This window comes from Macaca mulatta, chromosome 16 (genome assembly GCF_049350105.2).
Source record: "Macaca mulatta isolate MMU2019108-1 chromosome 16, T2T-MMU8v2.0, whole genome shotgun sequence".
Classification (NCBI taxonomy): domain Eukaryota; kingdom Metazoa; phylum Chordata; class Mammalia; order Primates; family Cercopithecidae; genus Macaca; species Macaca mulatta.
In genome coordinates this window covers 23,108,081-23,116,248 of record NC_133421.1, presented here as the reverse complement: position 1 = coordinate 23,116,248, position 8,168 = coordinate 23,108,081, and positions in this window count along the sequence as shown.

Sequence of the window (8,168 nt, the reverse complement as noted above, 5' to 3'; positions counted from 1 at the left end):
CATCAAATGCTGCTGGCCCAGTGCTGTGTCTTGGTCAGAGATGGGGAGACCCAGAGGCATGGCCAGAGGCAGGGGATACCCACAAGACATGCTGGATGTCACCACAACTTTCCTGGAGTGAAACACTAAATATCCCTTAGAAGTAGAAACAGAATAGAATGAAAAGTGGAGGTCCCACCACCAGCACAGTTATCTAGGTGCCGGGTGTTAATGGACAACTTTTGTCCCTTAACCTTCACAGCTGAGAGACCTATACCCCCGGCTTTGAGGGTGGCCCCACCCAAATCTCATCTTGAATGGTAGTGCCCATAATCCCCATGTTTCATGGGAGGGAACTCATGGGAAGTGATTAGATTATGGGGGAAGTTGCTCCGTGCTGTTCTCATGATACTGAGTGAGTTCTCATGAAATCGGATGGTTTTATAAGGGGCTTCCCCCTTCACTTGGCACTCATTCTCTCCTGTGTCACGCTGTGAAGAGGTGCCTTCTACCAGGATTATAAGTTGCCTGAGGCCTCCACAGCCATGCTGAACTGTGAGACAATTAAACCTCTTTCCTTTATAAGTTACCCAGTCTTGGGATTGTCTTTATTAGCTGTGTGAGAACAGACTAATACAATAAACTGGTACCATAGACAGTGGGGTGCTGCTATAAAGATACCCGAAAGTATGGAACTGGGTAATAGGAAGAGGTCGGAACAGTTTGTGGGGCACAGAAGATGATAGAAAAATGTGGGAAAATTTGGAACTTCCTAGAGACTTGGAGGGCTCAGAAGACAGGAAGATGTGGGAAAGTTTGGAACATGCTAGAAACTTGTTGAATGCCTTTGGCCAATGTGCTGATAGTGATATGGATGATGAAGTCCAGGCTGAGGCGGTCTCAGATGGAGATGAGGAACTTGTTGGGAAATGGATTAAAGGTCATTCTTGCTATCCAAGGAGACTGGCAGATTTTTCCCCAGCCCTAAAGATCTGTGGAAGTTTGAACTTGAGAGAGATGATTTAAGGTATTTAGCAAAAGAAATGTCTGAGTGGCAAAGCATTTAAGAAGAAGCAGAGCAGAAAAGTTGGAAAATATGCAGCCTGATAATCTGATAGAGAAAGAAAACCCATTTTCTGGGAGAGAAATTGAAGCCTGCTGCAGAACTTTGCATAAGGAACCACAAGCCAAATGTCAATCACCAAGATATTGGGGGAAATATCTCTAGGTTATGTCAGAGACCTTCACAGCAGCCCCTCCCTTTGCAGGCCCAGAGACCTACGAAGGAAAAATGGTTTCCTGGGCTGTGTCCAGGGCTGCCGCCCAACCTGCTGTGTGCAGCCTTGGGACTTGGTGCCCTGAGTTCCAGCTGCTCTAGCCATGGCTAAAAGGGGCCAAGGTACAGCTCAGGCCATTGCTTCAGGGGGTGCAAACCCCAAGCCTTGGCAGCTTCCACGTGCTGTTAGTGTTGCAGGCACACAGAAGACGACAATTCAGATTTGGGAAACTCCATCTAGGTTTCTGAGGATGTATGAAAATGCCTGCATGTTCAGGCAGGAGTCTGCTGCAGGGGTGGAGCCCTCATGGAGAACCTCTGCTAGGGCAGTGTGGAAGGGAAATGTGGGGTTGGAGCCCCCACACAGAGTCCCCACTGGCACACTGCCTAGTGGAGCTGTGAGAAGAGGGCTGCCATCCTCCAGACCCCAGAATGGCCGATTCAATGACATCTTGCAGTATGCACCTGAAAAAACCACAGGCACTCAACACCAGCCTGTGAAAACAGCCAGGAGTGGGGCTATACCCTGCAACGCCACAGGGATGGAGCTGCCTAAGGCCATGGGAGCCCACTTCTTGCATCAGCATAACCTGGATGTGAGACATGGAGTCAAAGGAGATCATATTGGAACTTTAAGATTTAATGATTGCCCTGTTGGGTTTTGGACTTGCGTGGGACCTGTGGCTCCCTTGTTTGGGCCAATTTTTCCCATTTGAAGTGGGTGTATTTAACCAATACCTGCACCCCCATTGTATTTAGGAAGTAACTAACATGCTTTTGATTTTACAGGCTCATAGGTGGAAGAGACTTGACTTGTCTCAGATGAGACTTTGGACTTGGACTTTTGAGTTAATTCTGGAATGAGTTAAGGCTTTGGGGGACCCGTTGGGAAGGTATGATTGTATTTTGAAATGTGAGGATATGAGATTTGGGAGGTACCAGTTGCAGAATGACATGTTTTGGCTGTGTTTCCACCACATCTCATCTTGAATTATAGTTCCCCATAATCTCCATGTTTCGAGGGAGGGACCTCGTGGGGGGTAATTAGATTAGGAGGGTGGTTCCTCCATGCTGTCTTCAAGATAGTGAGTCAATTCTCACAAGATCTGATGGTTTTATCAAGGGCATAACCCTTTGCTTGGCACACATTCTCTCTCCTGCCACTTTGTAAAGAGGTGTCATCCACCAGGATTGTAAGTTGCCTGAGGCTCCCTCAGCCATGCTGAACTGTGAGTCAATTAAACTTCTTTCCTTTATAAATTAACCAGTCTCAGGTGTGTCTTTATTAGCAGCATGAGAATGGACTAATACACCACCCCGCTGCATCTTTGCTGATTTGGAGCTCTCAGTTGCAGAGCCTTGGAAAAACATGTGGAAGAATAGCCAGCTCTGCAGCTTGGGGGTGCTGGCCTTCTGCCCTGTCCCAGGTCTCTGAGGGCCCAGCTGAGCCCCAGGAAGCTTCAGCACCCAAAGTCTGTTGGTGGTGTGTCCATCCCTGCAGCCACCACCTCTGTCTTGGGCATGACCACCAGCCCAGTTCCTTCCCCCACCTCCCTCTGGAGTCCTGCAATCTCTGAGACTGGGGCCTTGGTAGCGTGCCACCTGGGGTCCAGGCAAGGAGGCCCTAATGAACATCTAAAAGTCCAGGGTGCCCAGTTAAATTTGAATTCAGATGAACAAAGAATGTTTGGGTCTTAGTATGTCCCATGCAATATTTAGGACATATACACCCTAACAATTTAATCACTGTTGGTGTGTGAAATTCAGAAATAAATGGGCATCCTGTATTTTATCTGGCAAGCCTAGCAGACAATGTGTGTGGAAAAAAAATAAAAGAAGGCACCTGGGAACCAGCACAGGAGACTGATGGGCAGGAGCTGAGGATGGGTTTCACTCTGTGGGGCTGCAGCAGCCAGGAGGCCTGGGCTGCCCACAGGGTCTTGCCTCAGAGCTCAGCCTAAAAACAGCTTTAATGACCTATGATTCACATACAGTACAGCTAACCCACTTGAAAGTTAAAATTCAATATATTTTTTAGCAAATTCACAGATATGTGCAACCATAAGCACAAACAGTTTTAGAACATTTTCATCATCTCAAAAAATAAAATCCCATATCCTTTCATTATCACCCGCATCCCTCCCATCCATCTGCCCCTGGTCACCACTGAGTGTCCCATCCCTCAGCCCCTGGCTTCACACTCTCTGTGGATCTGCCTGTTCTGGACATTTGACATAAATTGAATCACACTCTGTGGCTTTTTAGGCCTGGCTTTGCTCTCGCCACATCATGTTTTCAAGGTCCAGCCCCATTGAAGTGGGTGTCAGTGCTTCATTCTGTGAAGGGAAAATAAATCTTGGGACACCAAAGTCACAGCCAAGGGAAAAGTCAAGCTGGGAACTGTGTCAGGCTAACCTGCCTCCCATTTAATTCTTAAATAAGATAGCTACAAAGATTTTTGAAAAGCTGCATACGTCATTTAAAAAAAAAACTTCTTTAAATAATTAAGGTTATTACATCTGTGAAATTTTCTGCGTGTTCTTTCAAAGTACTTGTGCCATTAAGTTACAGGGCTTTGACTCATGGGCCTAAAAATAACACAAGGTTCTGCTAAATATTAAATACTGACAGTAGTTAAGTCCTCACCTTCAGACCTGGTAGAAGATGCCAACCAGAATAAAGTGCATTCGTGAGACACAGGGCCAGAAATTAAAACTTTTCAGCTCCTCAGTTCCCAGGCACCATTACAGAAGAGTGGGCACATGAGAGTGTAAGGGCTGATTTTGAGAAATAAATAAGTTTACTTTATAAATTAACCATTCGTGTTGAAGGCACACTGAACAGCATGTGAGCCCCTGGGTCAAATTAACATGCTTTTCTTGGGACATTAATCCACTTGTTTTGTTTTGTTTAAACTTGTAAGTTCAGGGGTACGTGTTCAGGTTTGTTACATAGGTAAACCTGTGTCATGGTGGTTTGTGGTACAGATTGTTTTGTCACCCAGGAATTAAGCCTCGGACCCAGTAGTTATTTTCCCTGATCTTCTCCTTCCTCCCACCCTCCACCCCCTGATAGGCCCCAGTGTCTGACATTCCCCTCTTATGTGTCCTTTGATACATTATAATATTCTGTGAAAACAGGTGCTTATTTTATTTACTCTCCGTCTTCTACAATATGTAGCACAAGTTCTGTCTACAATAAATCTAAAATTATAAATAAAAATCTGACCTTGTGCCAAAAAATGTTATAACCTCACTATTTGTTTTCTCATATTATTCTACATCTTGCCTTTTTCAAGTATTCTGTATTTCATTTATTATACCTTTGCCATCACTTAAAACCATACATATCTAATACAGAGAGGGACAATGGCACTGTAAGTTACTTCAGAGTACAAGCAACAATTTCCTCATTTTTATGTCAGTAAATATTAAGACTAATTTGATAATAGAGTTAAATGTTATATCATCAATAATACAGTTTTTAATAGATCCACCCTGTAGCTTGTAGTGTAAAAAAGAAGAATCTATATGTGATTTCATTCTTAGAAAGATATGCAGGTAGACTCTTATGGGATTAACTGATGTTTTCAACAATCATTACATTAATAATTATTGTAATTATTATTATTACTATAATAATAATCTATGAAATGAATACTTCTCAGTTAAAAGAAGACAAATGACCTGACAATAAGGGCAGGTCCCTCAGCTGCTGATGATAAACACATCGTGGCATGCTCATAGGATGGAATATTTCTCAGCAATAACAAGCCAACAGAAGTATGACTGAGCATATATTGGGTGGCTAAAATCAGGGACTTCCCAGCATCCCAGATCTAGACCAAAAGTGATTCTTTCATTGTGTCTTTATGAGATTTTTAAAATTTGAGTATTTCCAAATCTAAGAAACCAGAGACTTTACCTACATGATCTTTAGGTGATCCAGTGTGGTGTGTGAAGAAACTGCCAATGGATTACTCATTGGTTCAGACATGGTTATTAGAAAAGTATGTAATTAATCCCCTTCCTGAACTGTCATTATTATGCCCCCTAGAAAGACAGGGAAAGATCTGTCTTGGAGTGTGAGGAAGAGGGAAGTTTTTCTAATTTCATTTTTGGGAAATACCACAGTGGAAACAGTTGTGTACAAAACTTTTCTACTGGTTATCCACATTTTCTTTGTCTACCTCAGGTTGAGGTACAGAGTGTTCCACATGTGATGAAGAACAGAAAGAAAAGACTCAACCACAAATGATAGTGTAGGTGAAACGTCATTTCTGCCTGCCTAAATGGTCCCTCTTGTTCAAGACATCCTTGGTTGTCTTATATGAGTTCACAGAGGGCTTTTTTCCCTTCTTCACATTTTATGACATTCTTGCTCCTTCTCTCCTTACTTGGGACACATGGTTCGATGTTTCTAAAGTGGCATGGTCTTCTACTTTCAAGCTGCTGGTTTTCATGGGAATGTCCCTAAACCCAGGGTGTCAGTTGACACCGGCATTTTTAGAACATCACCACCCTGGAAACTTGTCGCCTGTTCTGGAGTGGATCAAAGGACAATCTGAAGGACACATACACCAGCTTTGTTTCAATGATCCCTTTGTTCTTGATAGCATACATGTGCTTTCTGAGCATTGCTGTTTGGTGGGAGCCATTTTCTGGGGTAAGAGGTGACATGGCTCCCAGACAATGAAGAGTTTTAGTTGATGTTGCCAGCTTATGCCTTGATTGTGTCCATTCATTGCAACTGGAGAGACTGTTTAGCTAAGATCCCTTGGTTCATTCCATTGCCCTTGTGATCTGAGTCATGTATGAGACACAGGGTTGTCAGGTTCTTTTCTTTCATTGGTTCACCCATTCAACAGATCTTTTCAGGTTGTGTTATGTTTCAGGCATTGTTCTAGCCTCCAGGAATAATAATTCTGTGGTATCATAGAAACACTTCTGCACTCATGGAGTCTATCTACATCTTTCATGGTGAATATGGTCCAGATACAAAGAAGACTGTATAACATTTACAGTTTTTATAAATAGTAATGGATAAAGTGTATCAGTAGGCAGGAGTGGTTGTAGATAGTGTGGACAGGCGATCCTCCACTGGGAGGGGAACATTTCAGTAAAAATATAAAAGATATACAGGAGCAAGTTGTGTGGCTATGTATATTTAGACAAAAAAAGCTTCCTAACTATATTATAATTTATTCATTCTACTTTTGACAAACATTTGGGTACATTCCCTGTTTTAGCCATTATAAATAAAGTTGCCATAATTATAAGGATACACTTATATGGTATATATATTTACAGGAACATTGCTTAGTCACAGGGAGAGCATCTGTTTGGCTTAAATAAATACTTAAATACAGTTTTTTCTAAATGAATGCAGACATTCACTATGTTTTGAGCATGCTCCAATTGCCCCACACATTCTTCCATAGCATAATTTGAAATAATTTTGTTGAGGTTCAATTTACATTATTTAAAATTCATCAAGTGTAAATGAATAATTTGTAAAATTTTACACATTATTATTTCAAAATATGTTACATGTGACTGTATAATCACTGCCACAGAAATGAAGTAGAGCATTTCCATTACCATGAAAAGTTCAGTCTGGTCCTTTTCATTTAATTCTCTCCGTGTACATGATGCTGTGACAAAATTATTCTATTTCAGTTACTATGTTTGCCTTTTGAAAAATTTTACATAATTGTGATGTTAACATTTATGTGGTCTTTTGTGTCTTATTCTACTAACTCATAATAATTCCTTTGGAATCATCCAAATTGTACATGTCAGTAATTTCTTACTTGTTATTTGCAGAGAAATAGTCCATCGTATGGGCACGCCACAATGTGTTTATGCATCAGCAGCTAATGGACCCTGCACATTAATGTTTGTCAGGTCATTTGTCTTCTTTTAACTGAGTTGTAGGAATTATGTATATACAAATCTGAATACCAACATTTATCAAATATATCTATTTCAATATTTCTCTCAGGCTATCGCTGTCAATTTATTTGTTAACAGTGTCTTATGAAGACTAGATTTATACATTTTATTTTATGTTTTCTGCATGTGTATCCTATCTAAGAAACTACTTCCTATCTCAGGATCACAATAAATTTCTCCTACGCTTTTTTCATACAAAATATGTAATTGTGTCTATTCCATTTAGATCTCAAATTCATTTGAAGTTAACTTTTTAGATGTACTTTGATGCTTTAGTATTCATATATTTACATATGGGTATTCAATTTCTCCAAGAATATTTATGTAAGTATCCATTCTTCCCTTTGAATTGTCTTCATACATTCCTTGATAAAAAATTATATACGTATGTAAATATATTTATCTACATACACATATAACTTTGCATTTATATATGTGTGTGTGTGTATATATATATGCCTGAGCTTTCTATATTATTACAATTATTTATAATTATTTCCTTAGGTAATAACACACTGTTGTAAATACTGTAGCTTTATAGTATTTATTTCAGATAATATGTCTGTAAATGTGACGGTTTTTCATTATTGTTTTCACTAATTTAGATTCTTTATATTTTCGAAGTACTTTAAAATTTGGCTTATCAAGTTTTACAAAGCTCTTTGCTGAAATTTTACTGAATTGTGTTGATGCTGTATATTAATTGGGGAAAATTTACATATTAATTATATTGAATACTCTGATATATGAACATGATGGCTCTATATTTGGGTATTCTGTAATTTTCCTCAGTACTTCCTTGAGGTTTTTCAGGGTAACATTCAATTTTCATTGCCGGTCTATAAAAATACACATTGACTTTTCATACATTTGGATTATATACTGTGGCTTCACTCAACTCATCTATTTAGTTTTAGTAACGATTTCTAGACGTTTGGATTTTCCTGTTTTACAAATTA